The sequence below is a fragment of the Macaca nemestrina genome, chromosome 1 (genome assembly GCF_043159975.1).
Source record: "Macaca nemestrina isolate mMacNem1 chromosome 1, mMacNem.hap1, whole genome shotgun sequence".
Lineage (NCBI taxonomy): Eukaryota > Metazoa > Chordata > Mammalia > Primates > Cercopithecidae > Macaca > Macaca nemestrina.
In genome coordinates, this window is record NC_092125.1 from 130,612,801 (window position 1) to 130,626,714 (window position 13,914).

The following is a 13,914-nucleotide window of genomic DNA, read 5'->3' on the forward strand; positions in this document are numbered from 1 at the left end:
AGTAGTCACTGACCCTTAAGTATGATTCTAGTTGTAGGATTTTGTAGATGTCCTTTATTAGTTTAATGAAAGGATTATTTTTTATCAGATAGTGAAAGATTTAGTGACAGTCAAATTATAATAGTTACGTAATTTTTAAAATAGAAATGTTCATTAATCAAAGCGCAAAAACAAGGAATTCAGGTTCTTGGTTTGAATTGAGTTGGATTCAGCTAGATTGAGTTGGAAGGAATTCATTGAAAGAGTAAAAGTAATAACGGTAATAATGAGAGGGTAAAGGCAAAATGATTTTCTTAATTATAAGGCAAAACTGTGTTGATAATTCTAACACATGTTACAAAAACAAATAGGCCAATATGCTGGTTATCTATTGGTGTGTAAAAAACAATCTAAACTTGAGTGACATAAAATAACAACTTTATTATGTTTGCAAATTCTATGAGTCAGGAATTTAGACAGGAATATGTAGTCTCAGGCTCGTAATGTCTGAGACTTCAACTGGAAAGACTTGAACAGTAGGGTGGCTTTTTGGCAATCATTCCCCTTCTTTATGTAGCATTGGGACATCTTTACATGATCTTTTGTATACTTTTTCCATGGGTCTTTTTCAGCATGGCCTTTTTGGCCTTGACAGACTATTTTTTTCTCAAAAATGTCAATATTTTTAATTAATTATTTTTTTTAAAGTTTACTTTAAGTTCTGGGATACATGTGCAGAACATGCAGGTTTGTTACATAGATATACATGTGCCATGGTGGTTTGACCCATTAAGTAGGTTTTAAGCCCCACATGCATTAGGTATTAGTCCTAATGCTTTCCCTCCCTCCCCTTGCCCCTAACACCACCAACAGGCCCCAGTGTGTGTTGTTCCCCTCCCTGTGTCCATGTGTTCTCATTGTTCAACTCCTACTTAAAAGTGAGAACATGCAGTGTTTGGTTTTCTGTTCCTGTGCTAGTCTGCTGAGAATGATGACTTCTAGCTTCATCCATGTCCCTGAAAAGGACATAATCTCATTCTTTTTTGTTGCTGCATAGTATTCCATGGTGTATATGTGCCACATTTTCTTTATTCAGTCTATCATTGATGAGCATTTGGTTTGGTTCCATGTCTTTGCTATTGTGAACAGTGCTTCAATAAACACATGTGTTCATATGTTTTTATAGTAGAATGATATATATTCCTTTGGGTATTTATCTAGTAATGGGATTGCTAGGTCAAATGGTATTTCTGGTTCTGGATCCTTATGGAATCCCCACAGTGTCTCGCACAATAACTGCACTAATTTACATTGCCACCAACCGTGTTAAAGCATTCCTGTTTCTCCACAACCTCCCCAGCATCTATTGTTTCTTGACTTTTTAATAATCACCATTCTGACTGGTGTGAGATAGTATCTCATTATGATTTTGATTTGCATTTCTCAGCATTCTTCACAATATTAGAGAAAACTACTTTAAATTTCACATGGAACCAAAAAAGAGCCTGTATAGATAAGACAATCCTAAGCAAAAAGAATAAAGCTGAAGGCATCACGCTACCTGACTTCAGACTACACTACAAAGCTACAGTAACCAAAACCACATGGTACTGGTACCAAAGCAGACACAGAGATCAATGGAACAGAACAGATACCTCAGAAATAAGACCATATATCTACAATCTTCTGATCTTTGACAAACCTGACAAAAACAAGCAATGGGGAAAGGATTCCCTATTTAATAAATGATGCTGGGAAAACTGTGCTAGCCATATGCACAAATCTGAAACTGGACCCCTTCCTTATGCCTTATACAAAAATTAACTCAAGATGGATCAAAGACTTAAACGTATAATCTAAAACCATAGAAACGCTAAAAGAAAACCTAGGCAATACCATTCAGGACCTAGGCATGGGCAAAGACTTCATGACTAAAGCTCCAAAACATTGGCAACAAAAGTCAAAATTGGCAAATGGGATCTAATTAAACTAAAGAGCTTCTGCACAGCAAAAGAAACTATCATCAGAGTGAACAGCCAACTTATAGAATGGGAGAAATTTTTTGCAATCTATTCATCTGACAAAGGTCTAATATGCAGAATCTACCAGGAACTTAAACAAATTTATAAGAAAAAATGAACAACCCTATCAAAAAGTAGGCAAAGATATGAACAGACATTTCTCAAAAGCAGACATTTATGAGGCCAACAAACATATAACAGTCTTTTTTTTTTTTTTCTTTTTTTTGAGATGGAGTCTCACTCTTTGGCCCAGGCTGGAGTGCAGTGGCGTGATCTCGGCTCATAGCAACCTCTGCATCCCGGGTTCACGCCATTTTCCTGCCTCAGGCTCCTGAGTAGCTGGGACTACAGGCACCCACCACCACACTCGGCTAATTTTTTGTATTTTTAGTAGAGACAGGGTTTCTCCATGTTAGCCAGGATGGTATCAATCTCCTGACCTCGTGATCCGCCCTCCTCGGCCTCCCAAAGTGCTGGGATTACAGGTGTGAGCCACCGCGCCTGGCCATGACAGACTTTTTATAAGGGTTTTGTATGGGGTTCTAAGAGAGTTTCTGGAAAGAAAATAGAGGCTGCATGATCATTGATGACCTCATTTACAAAGTCACATCATGTTGTATTACCTTGATGATACACAAACCCACATAGATACACAAGGCATGGACTGAGACCACTCTATTCTATAAGGAGTATCAAATAATAAGAAATCATGTTTCAATATTGCCACCGCTAGCTAGATAATAAAAAATGGTGACACTTAATAGAGTGTTCGCTATGTGTCAGGTGCCGTTGTAGGAATTTTTCATATATTAACGTGTCTATCCCTCCCAACACTTTATATGAGTGATGCTATCATGACCCCTATTTGCATAATGAAATGGTTCAGGTAATCCCAGGTACTTGGGAGGCTGAATTGGGAGAATGGCTTGAGTCTAGGAACTGGAGTCCAGCCTGGGAATCATAGGGAGACCCTGTCTCAAACAAACAAACAAACAAAAGAATTCTATTAATTTACTCATAATCAGACATTCAGTGACAGACTGAGGATAAACACAGTCACAGAGCCTGGTCTCAGAGCCTTCAACCTAAATTACTATACAATGTTATCTTTAAGGCAGACGTGACCAAGTAGATTATACAGTAATAAATAAATACATTGAAAATAAGCTCTCACCTACTCATATATATAGCAATAGAACAGATACTCTTTTCTTGCTCCAAAGATCTATTCATCAAAATGATTTTCTTCAAAAGTCCTTGCGAGTTCTCTACAAACAATCCTTGTTTGTAAAAATCTCTAGCTCCATCGTCTACATCATGTTACAGGGGAGTAATAAAAAAAAGTATTTCTAAAGGAAATAAAATATCAGTGTAAGCCAAGCTATATATTATCTAGCTGAAACTTTTTTCAATTCATGGTTACAAATTAAATGTGAGAGCTAGGGGAAAACCATTTGAATTGGAAAGAGAACAAACTAAGAACAGTGAGTTTGGGAATTAACGCATCAAGAGAAATCCTGGGACAATGAAGGCCACAGGGCAAAGCCTTTGGGGTTGCATACGTCTGTCTAAGTTTGAATTCTGACTTACTTAGACATGTAAAGAACTGTGTAATATGGGGTCATTTAACATTATAGGTCCAGTTCTCCCATCTACAAAATGAGGATATTCATATCCAACTGGGTATGTGTAAGGATTAACACAGAGTAGATGTGGTCATATCAGCAAATAAACGCTTAAGTTCATGAATTAGACATGACATAAGCTGTAGTAACACGACTGTCAAAGGTTAACCGCCAGTTTATCTGGAGAGACAGAGACATTATGATACAAAGCAACAGACAATATCAGATCAATAGAGTAGGACACGGTAAAGTGATTCAAACTGAGCTAACAAAATTGTGTGACTGTCTTATCACAGGCCATGACGAAAATCCTGGGAATTCTAAACGTTAAACTGTTTGCAAATCCTTGTGAAAAGAAGATTGGCAATTGAAACTATAACTGCATATGTTTATGTATAGCTCCAGATAAAATAAAAACATATGTAACTTTACATATTCATTACGTAATAATAATTGTTAGTATCTATTTTTTGCTTACTGCGCCCTAGGCAGTTTGAGGATTTTATTTACATTGACTTATCTAATCAACTCCCTTCTAACAAACTAGTGAGGTAAATATGATAAAATTCTCATTTTATGACTGAAGAAATTGAGGCACGGGGCCAGGTGTGGTGGCTAACACCTGTAATCCCAGCACTTTGGGAGGCTGAGGGGGGCAGATCACGACGTCACGAGTTTGAGACCAGCCTGGCCAACACAGTGAAACCCCGTCTCTACCTAAGATACAAAAAATTAGCTGGGAATAGTGGCATGTGCCTGTAATCCAAGCAACTTGAGATGCTGAGGCAGGAGAATCACTTGAACCTGGGAGGTGGAGGTTACAGTGAGCAGAGATAGCGCCATTGCACTCCAACCCAGGTGACAGGGGAAGACTCTATCTCAAAAACAAAAAAAAAGAAAAAGAAATTGAGGCACAGATAAGTGATGTGCTTAATGTCAATGCCTAATTAATGACTGGGCCAGTATTTGAAACTAGGAACTTTAACCTTGGGCCCACTTTCTTGATTAAATCACTATTTCACTTCTCAAGAAAATTTTGCATATCAGTATCTCTAAACTCAGCTCATATTAATTTTATTCTCATGCAATTACTTTTGTTGCTAGATTCTATATTAAGAAGACTGATAAAATATTGTTTTTAATATGTGGACTTAAATCTAGTAATTCCTTATAATATATCTTGGTACTAAATGTGTGGTCTGAAAGAGATTAACTTTGTCTATTTGATATCAATAAATAGCCATGTAAAACACAAACAAACAGGGTCAAGTTCTACATAAGCTAAACAATATAATTATACTTGTTAGTATGATCAGGTCTCATTATTTGTATATTTGAAAAAAACAGTATCCACAGTTATGTGAAACATAAAAGAATGCAAAATGTGTGATACCTAACAGACATTCAAGAAGTATTGTTTTATACAGCAAAACATTTTTCTTGGTGAAAGCAATTTGATGAATTTGGAATTAGCAGAAAAAAAAATTGTCTTATCTTACAGGAAATTGCCTTAAATATATGAAACCCTGCGGTATCCTTCTCTTATTTCAAGTATGTAATTTCTATATATATATATGTATTAGAATACAGTTAATGGCCAATCTCTCCTTAGCACTAGGAGAAACATACTATTAAGTTAATTATATCCATACCTCTTTTTCTAATCATTCTTAGCTGTGAGCAAAAACCTCTGTCATTATATCATTTATCAACAATTCCCCTTAAAAGACACAATCATTCTTCCTGACATGTATTACTTAACTTTTAAAATATAGTCTTTCTAATGACTGTTAAATTGACATCATAAAATTCCACTTTGTATAATGGAATACCTTTAAGAAACTTCTGTAAAAAACATTCATTTATTTTTATAATTTATTTTTCTTTAATGGGAGTGACACTTTCTATTCATTTCTCCATATTCAGGGGTCTTTTTTTTGAGAATGCATAATTCTATCAGCTTAATGAATTGAATAGCATTTATTTAAACTATCATCAGGTAGTATGTCTGACTTTTCTAGCATTGCCATTTTATACATTTATATGACTATTTTAAAATTTCTTATTTTTCTACAAAAAGTAGAAAAGAAAAAGGAGACTATGTATTTTGTGTAACTTTATCCACCACAGTGCTATTCATGGAACAGGCAATCAAAAATCATTTAAAATAAAGCAGTAGTATAGTTTTAAAATATCCATAGTCACAAGTACAGATTCTTTATTACATTACATTAATTCTCAGTTACTTACCTCCCTATGATATTCCACTTAACTATTCTCACCTCATTTTTATCCTACAACCTCCTTCCATTTCTTCATGCTTTTGTGTCAATAATGGAAACAGGATAACTAGCTCCTATTAAAACCATTCTTATGAAGAACTACTTAAGGAATGTTCAATGCCCAAAAGAGTTAAGGTATTTCTGTATAGGTCTATTGGAACTAAAATTCCTATTATATTCACCATTCATGCTTCAGGGTGTGTTAAATAGTAGGTTATAAAGCAAATTCATTAATTAGAAAGATAGCACACATTAAATCACTTTCAACCATCAGTGCTTTATTATGAATTGAGGTATGTAATTAGCAGGCCAATAATTTAATGAGGCTTTGAAAGTATAGAACAAATTAGGAGTGACGTTTAGCAGTGAGAAATCAGTAAGGCAAAGTGAAGATTATGCCATGTTCCAAATGAAGAGAATTTAGGTTTCAGTAACAGGATGGTGGGAAAATGGGAGGGCATATGAGACTTCTGGTTGACTTTATTAGGGATTCTCTAGCTGGTTTCCCATTAAAACCACCTAGGGGGCTTTTGAACAATACAGATGTTCGCTCCCCTTCCTTATCAGATGTTAATTGAATTCATCTCAGGTAAAGCCTCATCTCAAGGGGGTTTTCTGTGTTAGTCCTTCCCAGTAGGTTGCAATGTGCCACCAAAGCTGGGAATCCTTTTAGATGAAGATTTTCTACAAGAGATCAAAAGAGGTTTAAAGAAAACATGTTTGTTTATTTTACAATTTTCATCTAGGATATGCCTTAGATGTGAAAGTTCACTGCAATTTGTTTCCCCTAAAATGCCTTACAATATTTCTTTTTTCCACCTACTTAGCTGGATAAAACAGTGATTGTGTGATTTAAGATTGGCGTGTGGGACCAGTCGTGGCGATTCACGCCTGTAATCTCAGCAATTTGGGGGGCCAAGGTGGGCCAATTATTTGAGCTCAGGAGTTAAATATCAGCCTCAGCAAAATAACAAAACTCGATCTCTACAAAAAATACAAAAATTAGTCCCATGTGGTGGTGCACAACTGTAGTCCCAGCTACTTGAGAAGCTGAGGTGGGAGCATCACTTTAGCCTGAGAAGTAGAGGTTGCAATGAGTTGAGATCATGCCACTGTACCTCAGCCTGAGTGACAGAGTCAGACCCTGTCTCAAAAGAAAAAAGAAAAAAAAAAAGGCATGCATGTGACATGCTCTGATAGTTGAATTAGCTAATTTGATAAATTCTAGATATGACAACAAATTATTTTTTAAAACTCTTAATTCATAACTTGTCATTCTACTAATAATCATATTCTTGATAATTGAATAATAAATATTTATAGTTTATCTTTAATGACTATGTATATCATGTTACATTGTGAATGCTATTGTGTTCAATCTGATAAAATACAATAATTTTTTAAAAAGCAGTTTTAGAATACTGTATTATGAAAAAATTTAGGTTTTTATTATTTAGTTTTAAATTTTTAAGTAAGAAATGAAAGTACAGAAATAAGAACATATACAAATTTTACTTGAGGTCAACAGACTGAATTAATATGGCTAATTTCATCCTGCCACAAACAACTGACAATGCAACATTCAATATATGTCTTAAGTCTGGATATGAAAATATATGATATAGCTTGAAAATTAGAAACAGAACACTCAGTATGCCATAAATTCTCATTACAACCACATATATAAACAGATATGGGAAAATAGCCTGGAAATAAGGAATGTGTGAAAAACAAAGATAACGGTTCTCACTATTCATCTGTTCTTAATCTGTATCTCATTTCCTGACTCTTTTTTGAGGCAGAATATTAACGAATTCTACCATCAATTTATCAACATAATTTGGCTATAAAGAATGCTTATTTATTTGAGAAGCTCGGTTTTCAAAATAAGTTTAGAAACTTGTACACAAAAGCAGTATGTTAGCATAAGGGAGAATTCCACAGCCTGGATGCATGGCTTTATTTGAAACAGTTTCCCCTGTTAAATGTGCCTGTCACTTTTATTTTATCGCAAATAACAGTATCAAATAACTCCCTTAGGTCTAATCTTAAGGTAGCTTTCACACAGTGGATATCATTTAAAGGCACAGATTTAATTTAATATGTCTTTTACTAATTCTCCTCCATTTTTCTTTGAAATTTACCTGCCCCATCTACGTGAATTTCAAACACTCTAACTCAAAGTTGTTCAGTAAAAATGTAATGTGAGTAACATACAGACCTAAATTTTCTAGTAGTCAAAGTTTTAAAAAATGTAAAATTACCTTTTTTTTTTTTTTTGAGACGGAGTCTGGCTCTGTCGCCCAGGCTAGAGCGCAGTGGCGCCATCTCAGCTCACTGCAAGCTCTGCCTCCCGGGTTCACGCCATTCTCCTGCCTCAGCCTCCCGAGTAGCTGGGACTACAGGCGCCCGCCACCTCGCCCGGCTAATTTTTTGTATTTTTAGTAGAGACGGGGTTTCACCGTGTTAGTCAGGACAGTCTCGATCTCCAGGCCTCGTGATCCACTCGTCTCGGCCTAATTACTTTTAATAATATGTTTATTTTAATCATTTAGCCAAGTGTTATTATTTTAATAAGTCATCAATATACAATTATTAGGAGCATATTTACATTCTATTTTTTGTACTAGGTTACAAAATCCAGTGTGCATACACTTACTGCACATTATAAATCAGACCATGCAATTTCAAATGCTCAATAGCCACTTGTGGACTAATGGCTTTCCTATTGTTCAGTGTGGCCCGAACTCCTTCAATAGTCTATTATGTAAATCAGACACTGACATCATAAAAGTGGAATTGTAAATCTTACTACTTACATAGTAATAAGCTCATTTTATTACCTTCAGGACATCTGATTAAAATTTTTAATGTGTGGGTCCCTTAGATTGATATAATTCTTTTTATCATAAAATACCTGAACATAGATTGCTTAATTAAAAAATAAAAATACAGATGGATGGATAGATAAGTAGATAACCATTGAATGTCTTTCAACGTAGAGATTAAAGTCTAGAATGTACAACGGACAATAATGTTTAACTTTTAACCTAATTATACAACGCCTAGGGCAGTAAAGTGGAATATACGTGCTCCCGTTATGATCATGATGATGATGACTATGGTGACAATGATTATAATTTTCTAACAATGAATCGATGTGTCCTCTAATAATAGGTATGACATCCTCATAGAATGCAAAAAGGCCACCTTAAAACTTCTCCTTCACTCCACAGTGTTATAAAAGCCATTTCCTGTTGACTCAGACAAACTGTAGAGTGGATCATCTGAAATAATAGAATTTAAACTGCTTCTTGAGACTGGTACTTTCTGATTCCCTAAACTTTCACCATAAGTTGTTCTGTCCAACATATGCCAGCATCTAAACAAATACTATTTTATATTGTTATCACTTCAAAGTGTTCAAAAAATCATACCATTAATAAAAATATCTCTCATTTTTATGTGTATTGCCCCACCTATGGGACACTATTCACACCTGAGGGACTAAAATGATGTCTTTCACAGTGCTGTACCTATAGGATATTGATCAACTATACACCTATACTATAAATTTTCTCTAAGGCTATTCTATTATATCCCAAGGTTTCCCTTTAGTTTGCATAAATAAATGAATTATGAATAAAATGGTGAGATTTTCTCATAGGAGAACAAGGTAATTTACAGTTCAGCTGCAGTTCTACAGTTTAAAAACAGCCATTTTAGATAAAATATGTAACCAAAGTCAATACAATAACAATCTTCTAAAAATGTTTTGTTCTAGTACTTCTACAGAAGTTATAAGTGTATTTTGTGGAAAGCAAATTTGTTGAGACCCCAAAATATAATATTGTAGGCATTTCTAGAAGAAAAATGACTAATTTTTGAAAAATATTTTATCATATTCAACTCAGAGACGGGGAATTTTTCTTACACTTTATGTGAGAATTCTTGCTTTCCAAAATATTTTTATTAATAGCACTCTGTATAGATATAAAATTCATACATTCAATCATGACTTAAGAAAGCTTTCAGAATTTCATTTTTCCTATTTGTAGTAGGAATAACATTAAAACACACCGCTCAATGTTTTCAAGTTATTATGAAAAAGTGTGTTTCTATCGATGAGTTGTAACTAGCACTTTTAACTTTATAGTCCAAGCTCCATGATGATTACTCATTGAACACAGATTTATAGTATCTCCTATTACATGTCAAACAACGTGCTTCAAATTGTGACCTAGTCAATAGCAGAAAATAGTGTATTTCTTCAGAAGGTTTAAATAAAACAAAAATAATTATAATACAATTCACGGAACCATTTTTGAGCATTTACTTGCTGATGGACACTATCTTTACTGTTTGTACATTTTATCTTATTTAATTCTAAAAGTAGTCTTTTAGATAGATACCATTACTATAGAACAGCAGAAAACTAAAGTGTTCAGAAAAGTGTCCAAGGGCAAGCACATGATACAGTTATGATTTACACCCAAATTTGTTCAATTTGAAAGTCCATGTTTGTAATAGCTATAGTGAAAATAAGCTTTGCTTTTGAAACTGTCTAAATGAGAAATGCATTATACAGATGACGTGTTAAATCTTCTAAGAATACCATGGAATAAGTAAGTAATTTTGCCCTCTTTTAGGGATGCTGCTCTGATATTAAAAATAAGTTGAGGCCGGGCGCGGTGGCTCAAGCCTGTAAACTCAGCACTTTGGGAGGCCGAGACGGGTGGATCACGAGGTCAGGAGATCGAGCCCATCCTGGCTAACACTGTGAAACCCCGTCTCTACCAAAAAATACAAAAAACTAGCCGGGCGAGGTGGCGGGCGCCTGTAGTCCCAGCGACTCGGGAGGCTGAGGCAGGAGAATGGCGTAAACCCGGGAGGCGGAGCTTGCAGTGAGCTGATATCCGGCCACTGCACTCCAGCCTGACATTCCAAAGAGTTATGTATCCTTAGAGACACAAGCTTGCTTAGGAACTACAATTATTCAATGGTGACTAAAGGGTGTGTTGTACAAGTATACAACTTTAATGGCAATCAAGAATTAACTGGGGCAGTAAGACAAAAGGCTGTCACCTAGTAGGGAAGAAATGCGTATATAATAAACTAAATCACTCTTGGTGGGAATGGAGAGAAGCAGAACATGTACAAGTAGAGCAAGACGTAGTATGTGGCTGACAAAATGAGTCTGATATTGAGTGTGTTAAATTTGACGTGCTTTCAGACATCCCAGTGAAGATGTATAGGAACCAGCTGGAAATGAAAGTCTGAATATCAGGAGGGAAATGGGAGTTGGGAATCATCACCATGTAGGGCTGATTGATATAGCTAAGGAAAATAATGGAGAGTGATTCAAATGCCTAACTTATTATTCACAAGTTGATAACTAGGCTATGGATAAACTCACTAAAAACGTATTGCTTTAGCTTCCAGAGCTTAAGGCACATTAAAAGAAGAATCACATAAAATGAGATGGAGATTAATACTCTAAAAATGTTCCTGAAACTAGACATTTAAGGCATAGAGGAAATGAAAGAATCATTAGCACAACATTGAGTAAAAAATAAATGTATAAATATTGCCAATCTATAAAACAATATATGTAAACAGTAATATCTTCTGGAATATCCAAAATAAGTTTTAAATGAAAAAATCCAATTGTTTAGTATGAAAATTTCAAGAAGTGTACTTATTCCATAAATAAGACACACTCGTAATTTATTTAAAAACAAAATGCCTGTGCAAAGTACATATATTTAAATTGTTGTATGCTATACAAAACAAAACCAACCACCATCACAGTAGCAATATGACCTCTGGAATACTTTTCAACAATGACAGACAACATAGGTCTCCTGGAATCTGCTCCTCCACTAGGGAATTATTATTGGGTATTTCTAGAAAATGTAGTACAACAAATTCTTAAAGCTTGCCGTAGATAATCTACATAATCTCATCAGTTACTGTTTTCTACAGAATTATATTTTCTAAAGGATTTTTCCTCCTAAGTTTAGCTCTTCATTCTGGAGTTTGTATAAGAACATGGTCTGTCATCATGTCAGGAGAATGTTTAAAAAATTAATTGCCAAACCTACTCACCTCATGTATTGTAACTGTAGGTGTTTTACCAAAGGTAGATTGCAGTTTACTTTCGACTTGATGAAAATATGACTTTGAACCCTGAATACATACATAATTATGTCTCCACTTATTTTACTATATTTTATAGAATTATTTCAAAATTAAATAATTATATATCTGAATATGTATCTAATGGAAATTCAGCAATCAGAAATAACAGTTTCACAAATTACATAGAAATAGAAAATTTAAAGCAGATCGAAAGATATGAAAAGTTTGGGTTGGAAATAGCATAGTGACAATGAGCAGTTCTATGGTTTGTATCATTTGTACTTAATCACTTTGACTCATTACAACTGACATTCTATATATTTTAGTACACGGAAATTCTGATATTCATAGCTTCCCCAGATTTATTTTTCATTTTTTTTGCACATTTTATACTTATAAAATTTAAAAAGTAAGTCTGCAAAAGGAATGCCAAGAAAAAATTTTATATTCTTTAAACATGAATAAACAAATACTTCCAATGCTGAAAATATTTTTATATAAAGTATTCAATATTAATTTTGTGCTAAAATGAATAAGACTTGCATATTTTTGAATGAGTTTTCCATATAGAAATTAAAATCAAATGATGAATATTAATTTTCTTTGTTGAAGGTCTTATGTAAATAGAACTACAGAATTACAAAGAGCAAGCTATATTTCTAGATACTTATTTCTCAAAACTGTGTCTGTGATTATATTTTGGGCATGAATGATATAATTTAATGAAAATTGCCTTATTATTGAAAAGAAAGGCAGAAGCTCATCCCAAAGTGTGGAAAATATATCTCTGTATGTGAGATAAAATATTTTTGTTTAGTTTTTCTTCCTCTGTATTCTTTTAGTGTTACTATACCCTCCAGCAAAACTCAGAGCTATTTTGCAATTGGAGTCTACAAATGTGAGCACTTGCCATGAGTTTGGATGTATTACAAACACATATCGACAAAAATGAAAAATAAAAACAAGTTTCCTAGTGGATCTTTACTTACCCTTTGTTGTTGTGGGACTATTGTGACATCTCTAATATCAAAGCTGAGTCATTCTGGAGTGACAAAAACAAGAATTCCTAATAAGATCCTTTATTAGATTTTTTGAGTAATCAGTTCTCCTCTCCCATGCAAAGTGAACTCACTCCAATCAGATTCCTTCAAAAGTATCATGCTACTATAGTGTCAGCTCAAACTTCAGGTTCAGGATCTCCTTCTTTAGCTAAATCAAGTGCAGTTCATGATATCTCGCAATTGTGTAAGTCAAGAATTTGGATAAAGCTTAGCTAAGGTGGTTTTTCATCTCCATTTGATTTGGATCAAACTCACTTGCTGGAATTCAACATGCAGATGAGCTAGTCTACAGGATCCAAAATAGCTTCAATCATTTTCTGAAGCATTACTAGTGGAAACCCTGGGCTCAGTGGGAACTTTTATATGTGTTAAAATTCTAACTGGAAGGCCATTAGACTGGAGTGGCAATGGCACATTAAATTCCTACATGATGCCAGGTGCTGTGGCTCACGCCTGTAATCCCAAGACTTTCGGAGGCCGAGGTGGGCGGATCATGAGGTCAGGAAATCAAGATCACCCTGGCTAAAACGGTGAAACCCCGTCTCTACTGGAAAACACAAAAAAATGAGCTGGGCGTGGTGGCAGGCGCCTGTAGTCCCAGCTACTCTGGAGGCTGAAGCAGGAGAATGGCGTGAACCCGGGAGGTGGAGCTTGCAGTTACCGAGGTGGCGCCACTGCCCTCCAGCCTGGGCGACAGAGCGAGACTCCGTTTAAAAAAAAAAAAAAAAAAAAGAAACAACAACAACAACAAAAAAACACTCCTTCGTGAACAAGACAAAGCCCAATGGCAAACGGAATTGAAAAT